Source organism: Phyllostomus hastatus, unplaced genomic scaffold (assembly GCF_019186645.2).
Source record: "Phyllostomus hastatus isolate PE091 unplaced genomic scaffold, TTU_PhHast_1.1 phas_scaffold_216, whole genome shotgun sequence".
Lineage (NCBI taxonomy): Eukaryota > Metazoa > Chordata > Mammalia > Chiroptera > Phyllostomidae > Phyllostomus > Phyllostomus hastatus.
The window spans coordinates 8095458-8110148 of NW_025334018.1; the positions used below are offsets into that span (position 1 = coordinate 8095458).

The 14691-nt window shown below is 42.9% G+C and overlaps 1 protein-coding gene across 2 annotated transcripts in view; it reads left to right on the forward strand.

Moving 5' to 3' along the window:
• Window positions 1–2368: 2368 nt before the first annotated feature.
• Window positions 2369–14691, forward strand: part of OTUD7B (OTU deubiquitinase 7B) — a 55681-nt gene continuing 43358 nt past the window's right edge. For both annotated transcript variants that reach the window (XM_045861663.1, XM_045861662.1), the window contains exon 1: window positions 2369–2672. The gene's annotated coding sequence lies outside the window, so the exon portion shown is untranslated. The remainder of the gene's footprint in view (window positions 2673–14691) is intronic.

Here is a 14691-nt window from a genome sequence, read left to right on the forward strand (position 1 = left end):
GTTTAGCTGCAAAAATAGCTTTCTCTGAACATTTTCCCCATTCTATCCATCAGCCCCCGTGTTGAAATAATCTCTCCTTTTAGTTTCTTCCGTGAAACGAAAAGCTGTTTTTTTTCTGCTCTTGTGTGAAAGCTTGGGGAGCTCCTTGCTGCAGCCCTTAGAATTGCTAAAGTGAGTAAATAAAAACAGGCCTCCTGGGTGGAAGAGAACTTTGCACTGAATGGCAGATGTGGCCCTGAGTACACTGGTAGAATTTTCTCTGTTGCTTTTACTTTCTTTCCTCACTATTCTTCTACCTGGCAGCAGGGGGAAAAATCAGCTGTGCTCTGGCTGCCAAGGATGACATCACAGCTCTTCTGAGCATTCAGCATAGTAACAACCTGAATGGCTGCATATCACTAGAGAAGAGGTCCCCAGTTTCTAGGCAGAAAAACTGACAGAGGAATAGGAAGGGAGTCTCTTAATGGATTAGGGACTGGCTGAGCTGGGACCAAAACCCAGGTGGCCTGGCTCCCAGCCTGGCTGACCACACTGCTACCCACACAGCCCGGGCTGACCCCAAACAAGCAGTCCATTGAGCAATTGCACAAACAACAATGAGTGATGGATGGTCAGAGCAGAAATAGGCACAAAGCAACTGCAACCCCATCACTTCCTGGCCCCTAAATTTCCAGGCAAGCCTGTAAAGTGTGGTCACTTAAATGAGTTTCACCAGCAAGTTGGCCCAGCTTTCAAATTTGGAAACTTTTTGTGGTCACTGCCAAAAGTAAAAGTCTGCCTTGTATCTAAGGGTAGAGAATGCCTTTGAACTCCATACGTGGTCCTGCAGTAATAAGCCTGCAGTAGTTAAGACTAGAAAGACATAGTTAACAGATGGGCATACACTGGGCCTGGGAGGGTCTTGGTGAAACAAGACAGCTTTAGCTTTTTGAGGCTCCTCATCTGTGGATCTGTCCTCCTAACGCAGACTTATTTAGCAAGGGGAGATGTGATTAATGGATTTCAGTTAGAATCAACTTAAGTGACCAAGTCTCATCATGCTCTCCTCCTCCAATTAGCCACTGAACTGTAACTAAAATTTGTAGTCCCTGCATGCTTGCAGCTCAGGCTTTGGTATGGCGCTAGGCCCAGGTCTAAATCTTCAACTCAAAACCCAGGGTATCCCCAAGAGGTATAGCTATCTAAGGAGTTTCCTATTTCAGGTGTCAATTGTCTAGTCTTGAGCTGGATAATTCTACATGTCTATTCTCAAAATGTTTACAAACTGATGACTTCAGAAAGTATGGGGGGTATATAAGTTGACTGTAATATTTGTTTTTAAATAGAACTAACAGGAACAATTTGGAAATAAACATTTTGAATGTGCAGACGAAGGGCCACAATGTCAGTAATCTGAATGAAGGATTTTCTTGGTCAGATGATAGCAGGAACTGGCCCCATTTTATGTTTGTCCTAACAGGTATTTATTAAATGGCACTTCTTACTTGAAACAATTCACATTCCCCAAATATTTATTCATTCAAAAAATATGGAAGGTCTGCTCTGTAAAATGCAAGCTTATGTTCTCATAGCCATAGCTCATTGTAACTCACATAGTACCTACGAGTTCTGCCTTATGTAATAGAGTTTTATGTATTTTACTTAAGTGTAAGATCCCTGATGCCTGAAACTATGTCTTGTTCGTTTTTGTGTCCTCAGTATTAATGAGCAGAATGCCTTGCACAAATGAGGGACTCAATATTGCTTGAATTGAATTATGTTGTAAAGCTGTTACAAGACATTATCAAAAACAGTTCTTACACACAGTCTAAGGCAGCTGTGTCAATAAGGCATCATCATTATGCAAATTAATAAGTACTGGGTGTTAACAGGGAAAGGTATGTTTACTTCATGAGTGAAGAAAAGAGAGCGCATAACTGGCTGAAGACTGTTCTGTACGAAGCATTGTTAGTTTTCCTCTGGTCAGTCTAGAATGATCTTGAGTCTTCTTATTCTAGACTCTAGAATTTCAGTCTTCTCATTCCAGAGTATTTCATGCCTCTCACCTTTCTAGAACTACCACCCCGCTTCTTTCGGTTTCTTCCCAAAGTGCTCTAGCCAACTGATTCTACCACAAAGTCTCAGAAGTTCACCCTGACCCCCTCCAGCTCTGGTTCAAGAACTCTCCACGCCAGGGGCTTTAGCAACACGGGCCAGGAAAACAGCAGGTCATGCGCGGGGCAAGCGCCAAACCCGCCGCAGCTAGGGAGAGCGGCGCTAAGGGCGGGGCTGCTACGGGGAGGGGCGGGGCTGCTACGGGGAGGGGCGGGGCGGGAGGAGGCCCGGGGGCGGCTTGGGTGTCACCACCAACCGGCTCCGGCCGGAAACGTGCGCTTGTTTCCGGCCGGACGGCCGAAAACCACCGATCCTGAACCAGCCACCGGAGTCAGAGCTGCGACCGGGTGTGGAGTAGGCAAAAAGCCACTGGGGGAGGCCAGTCCGGATCAGTCCCGTCTGGCTCCAGCTCCTGATCCTGTGCGGAGCAACAGCCGCGGTCGCAGGCTCCGCCACCGCCTCCGCCGTCGTCGGGGGAGGGGCCGGCCGGACCCCGGGGTCACAGCAGAGGAATGAGGAGAGGCGGCCGGGCCCCGCGCTCCGCCCCGGCCTAGGGCCTTGCCCCGGGAGCCGCGAGGGTAAAGGAGCCCCCCGTCCTGTCACCCTCCCCCGTCTGCTCCCGCCCCTCCAGTCTCCCAAACTCTGACCCTCTGATCTCCACTGTCCTCCTCCTATTTTCTGATTATATTTCACCCGGAGCCATCGTTTCTCGGCACCCTCTCCTTGCCCTGACTGTTCCTCGCTTCGTCCCAACCTTTCCCCTGTTACTTCTCTTTCACCTGCGTCCCGCGTTGCCTACCCCACTTCCCCCATTCCTGGCCTCCGAAGTGTGCTGGGCAGTTTGGACAGTCCCCCCCTCCCCATCACCTTGTCAGTTAGACTTTCGGGGAGGGATGGTGGAGTTTTAAGGTGTTTAGGAGTTCAGGCTACTACCCCACAGTAGGATAAAGTTCATTGTAAAGCCCCAGTATAAAAACCAAATGAAAAGACAACAAGCTTGTTCTGCCTAGCGATAGCCACACTGAGGTGTGCCCAGTAATGGAGGAAGGGAGCGGAAAAAGTGTGTTGAGAGTGTGTGCGGGAGAGAAGGAGTTTCTAGGGCGGGTTTATGAACTTAAGAGAAAAGCAAAGTTGCCATGAGCCGATGGAAACTTTAGAAGCTGATGATGAGTAAGCCGGGGGCTGCGTGATCTAACTCCTCTTCTCATAATTACTAGGTTAACGGTGTGGCTCCGGTCGGGATGGAATGGGATTTGTTTACTGGGTTGGCGTATTTTTAGCTCGTCGGCTCGCAAGGACCGGCGAGCGCTGTGCGTCTCTCCCTCCCTCCCTCTTTCTGTCTTTTCCACTTTCTCTCTCTCTCTCCTTCCCTCCTCCCCCTCCCTCTCTGTCTAGGTCGACAGTCGAACGTAGGTGGCTTCTCTGGGTACAAGACATACATGTTAAGTTGAAAGAAGCTGACTGGTGAAATTTTATGTAAGAGATTCTCTCCAGAGTCTTAAGGAGTTTTCATGAATGCAAAAGCAAGAATTAGCGGGACTTTGACTCTTATTTATTATGTGTTTATAAGTACGTATTTTAAATGCTTTTTAGAAAATCAGAAGCTGGTAATTTTTCATGCTGTATATTTGGGAGATCTTTGAGGAGGCTGGATCCCTTTGTCTTTCAGAACCTATTTCTAAAGTAGGAGAGGACAGAGTGGACCGCAGAAGTGGTGGTAAGGCTAGTCCAAAGCTGTAGTCAATCCTAAATCCTTTAAAAACAGTTTTCTATATTATATAACTTTAACATTTCCTTCCTAGTAAGCGAGATTGCATTCTCGATGGGGTGGGGAAGACTGCGGGGACGTAAGCCAGGTGGCTAGGGAGAATCAGACTTGTAATTAAACGTTTGCTTTGCATAATTTACAAATGAATACATTATAGGCAAACAATTATACTCTTTGTCCTCCGTTGTTTTTTGAGCAGTTCTTTTAAACTTTAGTAACCATCCTGCCGCACTTGTCTATATTTTGAAGGCCGAATCAAACTGTAAAATAAATGAAGTTGATGTTGCTCGTCTGGAGTCTGAATACCAGTCTGCTACAATTTTCTGTTATAATTTCCACTAGCTACCCCGGGTGCCTCAGAGCACCTCCCTGAGTAAGTGGCCAGTTACTATGTAGTTAGGGATTGCAAATGAATACAAATATTAGCTCATGCTAGGAATAATTGAGACAGTAAATAGGCTGAAAAGATATTCCAAAAACTGAAATAGGTTATTTAAGAAAAACCTTTTTTCCCATTTTGGGTCATCAGCACCTTTTTGCTGATAATTATCCATTAACATGAATAATTTAGAATTGAACAGATATCCACTTTGGACATTTCGTGTTCAAGCAGGAAGGAAAGATGGAAGGTAGATCTCAAAATATTACTCATTTTTTTGGTGGTGTTGCGTGATTTGACTTACCACTTTCATTTAATGCCACAGGCTCCCTTGCTGGGGCGTGGGGGCGGACAGTAAGCCTTTGCCGAAGGAAGGGCTGTCTGCTGACTTGTATAAGGCAGGCTGACCAGTAATGGATATTAATTGTTAGTTGGACTTGGTAGAGTTGTGTCACCTGTGACTTGGAAATTTTCCTGAACCTTTATTTCTTTAATCTTTTGGGACACCTACTGAAAAAATTTAATTTGGAGGGTAAAATCTAATTTTTAAAAACCACACACACCCTTCCAGAGTCTGCTGACAGTCAGTCATTCTTTCAGGTTGTGAGTTGGTTAGTGTCAATATCAGTGACACCTGGTAAATTCTATTTATAGCTGTACTGAACAACTTCCCCTACTTGAACTACATATATTATTCCATGGGGAGGGGGGTGAGGATTGAAGGGGTTGAATATACCGGTACCTAGGATTAAATATAGAGCAAACCAAAAAGCCCGCCACCATTCCCACTTCACTGAAGGCTTTGTGTGAGAATTCAGTTTGTGTCACCTAGCCAGTTATGATGGAACAACTCTATTTAGATATTGTTACTCTGGCTGATTGGAATCTTCTCAACAGCCCCTGATGAATTTAGACAGTTAGAATCTGTGTAACTGGAATGTACTGTAGATGTAGGGCAGTTTTATCATGAATGTCTGAACTCAGATGAGTTTTTAATATGATAGAAGAAAGGAGTTGCTGCTTTTTTTTTTTTTTAAGTAAGAAGTCCTTGCTGAATAATGATTAAATACTCCTGTGGTTAAAACAGACTCCAAGCCCCAGTGACAGGCTTTGGGAAGATCCAAGGGTATAAAGATAGGTGTTTTTGTCCTTGGGATGGGGTGGGGTTGGGGAAGGTGGCATATAGTAAATGGGAAGGCAGACTGTTATAAGCTTTACCATATAGGAAACATAGAAACAAAACCAAATTTAATGTGCTACAAGTGTAGTATGTAAAGTTTAGTAAACTCCAAGTAACAATGAGGTGAATTAGGGAATATTTGTGAATTGTAAAATTTGAAGTGGATTTGGGAGGCAATGTATTATAGAGTCATAAAGAGGCATGGGCTATCAATGGAGTTAGATGGAACTTCGTTCAGGTTTTGTTTAGGGTTTATACTATGAGACCTTGGGCAGTTTACTTCTTCATCCTTATCTATAAAATGTGTGCGAGCATTCAAGGAAATGTTAGGAATAAAAGAAAAGATCTTCCAGGCAGAAAGGATAGAATTTGCAGTGTGCACTACTGGCATGAATGACTGAGTTGTGTTTGTCGGGGGAATGAGTGAGAGTGATTGGAAGAATGTGGGCTGGTCAGGTCATGGGTAGAGCAAGCAAGAGGGTGGAGGGGACTCAGTAGCCTGACTCTGTTGTGTGTTGGGGGAAGAAGGGTCAATAGAGTCATTGTAGGCCCTTGAACAAAGGATGGATTTAATGAGAAGTATTGAGCCTTCTGGTCCAGGAACTCAGGGACAAGGAGTCAGGCAGGCACCGGTACATTGTGACTCTTCTTCTTTTCTGACTCTTCTTTTCTGGACCATCCTGGCTTAAAGGGATCAGCCAGAAGACAGAAGATTCCTGTATAAGTTTTTGTATTCACACACCTCACTCACTATGCTGAGCTCTGCTTGTGCCCGTCTCACATTGTACCGACCTGTGGGAAAGTCTCAAGACTATGTTTGGATTCTCCTCAAGAGCTTATGGTGTGGGCTGTATCATGTTTTAAGTCCATCTAACTTTCTCTGCTATTGTAGGGAGAACTAGTATAGATGATTCAGAACTTAATAAAGAAGTTTCTTGGCTTGAATGCATTATCATTATTTTTGAAGCCTCACCCAAGGGCATGCTTACTGATTTGAGAGGGGGGGAGAGAAACATTGATATGAGAAACAGCAGTCAGTTGCCTCTTGCACACGCCCCAGCTGGGGAGCAAACCTGCAGCCCAGGCATGTGCCCTGACCAGGAGTCAGACTTGCGTGTGTGACCTTCTGGTTTATAGGATGACGCTCTGACCAACTGAGCCACACTGGGCAGGGTGAAGTGCATTATTTTTAAAATCAGCTTTGTTTTCGTGTTTTGGGGATCATACTGATGTTGAAATGAATTTGCTTTTCTAAGCCTGTATTACCTGATGGTGAAGACAGTGTACTGATGGCTAAGAACAGTTGATCTTGGATTAAAAATTTTGCTTCAGAAATCCATAAAATGATTAATCCGTTTGTGGACAATAAAGACTAGACCATGCATGTTAATGAAGAACAATTTGTTTTCAAAGTCTGTGTGGGTCCAGTGTGGCCTCTCGGGCTGTCTGCCTTTTGCCCAAGCGCGATTGGTAGGTGATACATCTGTTGCAGACAGAATGAGTCTCCATTCACAGTATTTGGAGGAATATTATTGTGATCTGTTGCATTGTTGAAGGTTTTTTGTTTTTTTGTTTTTTTTAATTGAAGATTAAGGTGGCTTTTTGAAAAGATTTGGGCTTTGTAGAACCTCTTCCAGATGTCAGCTCCACTGAAAATCTGTCAGATTTTTTCTTTTGAAGAAAATATGGCTAATTAAAAAGGAAAGAAAGAAAGGCAGGCCAGCCCTGACTGGTGTGGCTCGGTTGGTGGGTGTCGTTCCACAGGGCAAGGGGTCGATTCCATCAGGGCATGTGCCTGGGTTTCAGGTTTGGTTGGGGACGTGGAAGGGAGGCAGTCAATAGATGTTTCTCTCTCACACTGATGTTACTCTCCCTTTCTTTTTCCCTCCCTTCCCTTCTCTCTAAAAAAATAAGCAAAATCATTAAAAAAAGGAATGAGGAGAAATAGCCCCATTTAAGAATAAACAAACAAAAAATCACATAGCTGTCCTATCCGTGGACTGGCTTTTCTCCATCCTGCTTGTCCCCGCCTGGCCCCCCAACCCTGTCATCGTCATCACCAAGCTATGTGCTTGTGATGTCATGAGCACAGGACTATTATTTACCTCCTGAGTCAGGAGGTTGAGTATCTCTGAGCTGGAAATCAGAGGTGGAAGTTCAGGAATCTTAATTTATACAGTGCAGTTCAGAATTCTTTTCAACTATTTCCTCAAAGAAATAGTTTTGGATAGGAGAAATTACTAAACTGTTATTTTTAGTGACCTGCTCTGAGTTTAATTCTATGCTAGGTGCTGTGGAGGATTGGGTAAAATGGTAATTTTGTGCCCTTGAAGAGTTTACAGGCCAGTTGGGAGTATGGAGAATAGGAAGGAAGGAATACCTATTGAGCCTTTATTATGCCACACAAATAACATTTTTAAATGTGGAAGTGTAATATTGATTGCATAGTACCAACCTCATTTTATAGGTATTTTGGGAGACAAGTACTCAGGTAGTTGTGAACGATGTCACAGAGGAATTATAACTGATTCCAGATCTTAAAAAATAAATTCAGTTGTATCAGGTACAAGGGATGAAGACAATAATACTAAAAAAAATTATTTCATCGTGGAGCTGAGAGGGATCAAGCAAAAGCCTGGAATAGGAATGGACTTGGGATGTTCTTGGGGCAGTGATGTGGTTGAGTAGCAGCGGATCCTAATGAAACAGGTGGGTAGATTGGTTTGGGGCTATGTTTAGAAGGGGTCTTAAAAGCTATGCTTATAAGTTTAGACTTAAAGTGATAGAAAGCTGTGGCCCACTGAGACTTTCTGTCTCACCATATTACTATGATGATAGTGGGGAGCAAGGGTGACTTGGTGGGAAGTGAAGTTGGCATCCGGGGTGCATGAGGCGATGCACAAGGCTTGTGTGGGGAGTGGAATAAGGAGAGGAAAGTGCAAAAGAGATCGTGAGGAAAGTTGAAATCATGAGAACGGGACCTGGAAGATGAGAGGGATCGATCAAGTATGACTGTGATATTTGAAGCCTGGGTTTCTGAAACACTGACTGAAATAAAGAAGTTAGGAAGGTTTCGTCATTTTGTAGGGGAATTGGGCGAGTTCAGTTGGAGATGTGTTGGATTTAAGGTGGCAATGACTGTCCAAGTGAAAGCTGTCCACGCCTTAGAGATATGCCAGAAGCTGACGTGGAGGTGGGGTTGCTACGTGGCAGGTGTGGCTTTGCAGTGCTTCAGCACTAGGCGTGGTGGCTGTGGCCAAGAATGAATAAGCTTTCTGAAGACTGGAGTTTAGGGAAAGGACAGAAGGCCACGGCCCGTGGTACTGATAGACACCAACTGTTCTCTCCTCAGGCCTTCCTTCTCCTTTCCTGTTTTCTGTTTCTCCCTGTTCCATCAACTGCCCCTTGAATGAGTGTCCTCTTGTAAGCACTGTCTTGGGCACTGAGGAAGCAGATGAGTCAGACAAACTCTCTACCTACAGGGAGCCTATGGGTCTAGTGGAAGCAGACAGATACATAAATGTCTAGATGGAATGAAGGCTTAAAGCTGCTGCACTGAAAGTGTATAGGGGGAACGTGGGGGCCTAAAGGTCACTCCTGCTTTGGGCGTGCAGAAGTTGAAAGGTGCCTCCCAGAGGAGATGACATTTGAGCCGAGTCTTGCAAGATGAGTTAGGGATATACCCTACAGATGGCAGGGAGAAGTGCATTACAGGCTGAGACAACAGCATGAACAAAAAAGCTTTAAGGAACCAAACAGCCAGACTTCTTCAGGTAACTTTTAAATAATTCTTACGGCTGGAGGGCAGGGTTGGAGGGCGGAGATGAGGCTGGGGAGGTAAGGACGGCGATCACCGACAGCTTTATGTTGTGTTTAAGTAAATGATGAACCGCATTGGGTGACAAAATAAATTTCAGGTACGGGAAAGATTATTTTGTTAGTGGCATCTAGGGTGGATTGGAGAGGAACAAAATGAAGGCTTTCAAAATAACTTTATTATGCTTAACAGTAACACGTTTGTGTTCCTGTTTACAGAATCATGGAATCAGAGAACTAGAGGCCTGTTCTGCTTTCTTAGTCCCCCTTGTTCGTTTTCGAATGGAATGCCTGAAATTTACTCAGGATCACAGACGTAGTTTAGTAATAGCTTGCTCTGGAATTCAGTCTTCACTGCCTGTGATGTGGTGGGTGACTAATAAATGTTAGGTCACCTCTCCCCCTCACAAGTCCCATTCTAGTGTTTGTTACACTCTGCGCAGCATTGTGCCAGAAGACAGGGAGTTCGGGCATTCCATTCCATTGGCCTTGTTACCAGTCCGGAGTGAACAGGGACTGAGGAAGAGCTGCCCTGAGGGTATCTGGGAAGTAGGGACTTCTGACCTCAGGCAGTGGGGGTGGGGGGGTGGTCATGCAGTAGTGTAAGGAGGATGTCAGGGTTAGGGGAATGTCAAGGTTCTTACCAGGTACTTGTTTTATTGAGTGTGCAGATGTATTTATATTTCTCCTGCTAAATTCCTTAAATGGTTTTCTTTTAAATTTAGTGTTAGGTTGTGCCAATGAAACTTTGGTACAAGATATAAATTGGGCAGTGACCAAAAAATACATTTACCTAAAAAACAGGATATATTATATTTGATTTTAAATCTTTCCTATATTTTTAATTTCATTGGATTTTTGTGAGGGAGGTTGTTGGGTTTAAAGTGCTAAACAAGTTTGTGTTTGTGTTTTCGTCATTTTTGCTGGAGAAGAGCCTAAGAACAGGATAGAGGACACTCCTGAGGTCCTTAGATTCCCCTGGGGAAAGTTGGGATGCAAGTGGGTATGGAAAGATGGGTACCTTCCGTTGATGAGTTTTTCTCAAAACTAACTGAGTTGTGCTTTCTTCACTCATTCCTCTGGGCACTGTCAACATCTTCAGGGAAGGGCCTTGATTTGGAAACTGTCCACTTTAGCAGAGCTGCCAAATTCTTAATTCTTTCTCAAGTGGGCAAGGGTACATTTTGTTTTTGTTTGTGAGTGTTTGGGGGAGGGGAGGAGAGATAGGCACAGAATAGCAGCTCACAGTGAGTCTTTGTCTGAATTCCTATGCAACTGGAAGTTTCCTTGGCCTCATTTTTAGGAGATGCCTCGGTTACACCAGCATTTATGTTATGTGGGAAGCGGGTCCTCACCCCCTCCTCAGATACCTGATTTAGGATGGCAGTAACAACTTCCTCCTTGTCCTCATTTGTCAGCCCCACCCCACGCGGCTCTAGGCGCCTCTCGCGCACTCTGACCTAGTCAAGTGCTCCCTTAAAGAAAGTTGAAGGGGACCGGCCTGCTCCTGACCAGGATTTTTGTTAGCAACTCCTCTTTTTCAGTCACCTGGCCCTTTCTTAATTTAAAAATTTTGGATAATGAGATATTTTAAGCACTATTTAGAAAAGCTCAGGGAAAAATCCCTAACACAATTTTGAGCCAACAACCCAAATTTAATGGACAGTAACATTTTGTCATAGTTATTTTAAATGTCTTGCTCACTTTAAATATAGTTAAAGCCTTATTCCACATCCTTTCCCCCCTCCTCTTTCTTGGGAAATGGCTACTGGCCTGGTTTGGTACGTATCATTCCATTTCATGTTATATATCCTTCTTTCTTTTCTATTTTTTTTTAACATACTATACACAGATAGCTTTGTTTTGCAATCTTACTTAAAGAGAATCATACGTATGTGTCCTTTTGCATCTTTTTCTCTCTCCATTGTTTTTCAGAAATCTTTAAGCCCATTTACTTCATGGCCCTCCCCACATGCCCTGCTAAAAACTCCTCCCAGCAGAGTCCCAGCTTACATTCTATCTTCTGTGAAAACTTACCTCAGTTTTTCTTTTTTTCTCTAACAGGTTGTGATCTTCTCTACTTCTGATTTCTCTTGTCATTTTATTGGTACTTGTCTGCTGATAGTTGTGTATGTGGTTGTATTTTAATTTACTTACACCCTTTGTATGCCTCTTCTGTAAGCCTTGGAAAGCAGATAGACGTTTTCTTTTGTCCTTGTACCTCTCTTGGACTTTGCCACAATAACTTGTACATAGTAGGTATTTAGCAACGAAATGGCTAATTAATGACTAAAAAAATAAAGACTAAATTCTTTGCTATTGTGAACTGTTAGTTTAATTATGAGCTTTATAGTGCCCCCCCCCATGAAAAATAAAGCTTAAAAAGAAATTTTCAGCCTGAACATTTTATAAAACTGCACGTAAATGGTGAGAGCAGTCAAGACTAACTTCCCGGAGGAGGTGAGAGCAAACGTTCCCTGAGAGATGGGGCGGAATCGATTGCTGACCTCATCCCAGTGCGGGAACTCCTGGGAATCGCTCCTGGGGGCCGTCAGGCAGTGTGCTTCCATGGCCAGACTCGTTTGCCAGCTCTCAAATTCTGCTGTTGTCATCAAGGTCCTGACACTTTCACTGGAGATGGGCTATTGGTGCTGAGAAAAAGCAGGCTGTCTGTTCACTGAATGAACACTGCCGAGAACCAGGAGTCCTTCAGCCCCCAAAGAAGAATGTCTGTGTGTGTGTGTGTGTGTATATATATATATATATATATATATATATATACATATTTGTGTATATATATACACTATATACATATTTTTAATGTACATATATTATACTTTTTTAATTAGCAAGACTAGGTTGTAACTCAGAAAACTATTTTCATGCTATTAATTCTGGAGTGTATAGTCCCAAAATAACATCATTTTGGTTTTACAGCAGCTCTTCATTCCACCCAAGAACAAATTAAATATTAAGTTGAACTGTATGAAATTGCAACTTTGTAGGTAAAAGCAGTCAAACGTTGGCAATTTTGTCAATATGTCAGGCCTTGATTTCCTCTTGGGGTTCTGAAGAACATCATGAACCTTTTTAAATGGATCATCCCAAGCCCATTTGTAATTCTAAAATGCATTTCTGAACTTTAATTTGCAACTGACTTTCTTTTATAGTTATGTATAGCTCAAAGTTTTGATAAAAACATTTCAGTATCTTTGGGAAGGTTTTGGGGTGATATGTGAGGGTTGTTGGCCAGGATAGGCTCTGGGAAATAAGCCCAAGATGCAAGCTTGCCATCAATAGCAACATAGAATTGATTGAATTGGCTTTAATAAGCTTACAGTTGCTTTGAGTAAATGGCTCTCCAACACCCCTTGCTGCTGCCCCGTGCCTCCTGTCTAGTCTTCTAAGGGAGATACGGTGGCAAAAGCCTCACAAGAGATAACTGCCGGTGGCCCTTGATTTTATTTGAGACTTAACAGGGAAGAGGGCCAGAGCCCCAGCTCCTGGCACCAGCTCTTACCTTGTAGTTCCCCAGGGGGTGGGGGTGGGGGTGGGGGGGGTGCAGAAGTCAGGGGAAGGAGCAAAGAGACTGAGTGGATAGCAGGAGTTAGCAAATACCATAGAACAGGATCAAAGAACAGGAAAGGAAAGAGGGATAGGTATGAACATTTAAAGAGGTTCTGTTTCCTCTCATTCTTTAAAACCTGGTTTAGAATTCTTTATGAACTTTGTACCTTGACTCTATCAAAGTTGTGTTAAGGCCGCATACTACTTGGAAAACGTAATAGATAGAATTCAGCTGTGAAAGTACAGCTTTGTGTTCTAAAATAGTTCTTTGAAAAGTCAGGATTGTTTAAAATGAGTTGGTCTTACTGGTGCCTTTTGAATCATTGATAACTGACATGAAAAGAAAGAGGAAAATTCCTTCGAGGTTTTTGTATCAGTAAGTTTTGTTATTTATGGGAAGATAATCCCGTATGAGGAATCGAGACAAGACAGTAGGAAAATACAATGCTGTTAACAGAAGTATTTTAGACAGCAGATTCTCATCTGTTTTAAAAATTTATCTGCTCTTCTGAGTTCCATTGTGAGCATTTGCTTTGGTCTTTGAGCTGGGAGCTCACCTTTCTGAGTGTTAAGACTATTCATTTTCTGAAATTTTCTGTCAGTACTAAGGACAAGGTTAAGGTTACATGATGTGAAGGATACCTGGGTCTCTGTTGTTTACTGACCAGAGACGGAGACTTCCATACCTCTCAGAATTCTGAAAATAAAATTTGAGATTTAGACTTAAGATACGCTGCATCCTGGTGGCTTTGAACACATAAAATAAATTCCTTGCTACTTGGCACAAGGCAACCTCTCATTTTAACATTAAATGACTTCTCTCTCACATTATCTCGGTAATATTTGGTGTAATATACAGGTTAATTACAGAAATTTAAGATTTTAAAAAATCACTTATGTAAACTTCCCTTGATGTTTGCTGCCTAGTCAAGACCATGAATTCCTTTTTACTGAGTACCTGCAGTGCACTGGAGTATAGACGAGATGCTGTAAGGAGATACTAAGGCGGTGTTACCAGTAAATGAACAGAATAGGAGAATTGGCGCCTTGGGAATTTATATTCTGGGTTAAATGGAACATAGTTACATATACATAAATATGAATATAGAAAACAAGAGATGTGAGAAATAAATACAAGCTGTTAGTAGTATATACACTACCATACAGCATTTTTAGAACTGAAAGGAAATTTACATGTTGTCATAATGGAAATTTACATATTGTCATAATTTTCTAGGTGAGGAAAATGAGGCCCATGATCTTTATTTATTTATTTATTTATTTATCCTCACCTGAGGACATGCTTACTGATTTCAGAGAGAGGAGAGGTGGCGGGGAGAGAGAGAGAAACAAATAAACATCAATGTGAGAAACATTGATCAGTTGCCTCTCACCTGGGACTAGGGACCAAGCCCTCAGCCTGGGTATGTACCCTGACCAGGAATGAACCTTCAACCTTTCAGTTTACAGGGTGATGCTCCAGCCAGTTGAGACACACCATCCAGGGCAGAGGCCCAGAAAACTTTAATGATTTTCCAAGGTAGTAATTATAATCAACATTTTATTGGATATCTGGCTTCTGAAAAGTTAGGCCTCAGATACAGAAAGAATTAAAGTTATAAAGAACTTAATAATTAGCTATGAAGACTTGAATATTTGCATAAAAAAATAAATAGGAGCCCTGGCCAGGTGGTGGTGGTTTAGAGCATTGTCCTATCTACCAAAAGTTTGCAGGTTCAACTCCCGGTCAGGGGACATACCTGGGTTGGGGTTTGATACCTAGTCTGGGCATGTACTGGAGACAACCAATTGATGTTTCTCTTGCTTCAGTGTTTTTCTCTCTCCCCCTTCTCTCTCTCTCTAAAAATCAATAAACATGACTTCTGG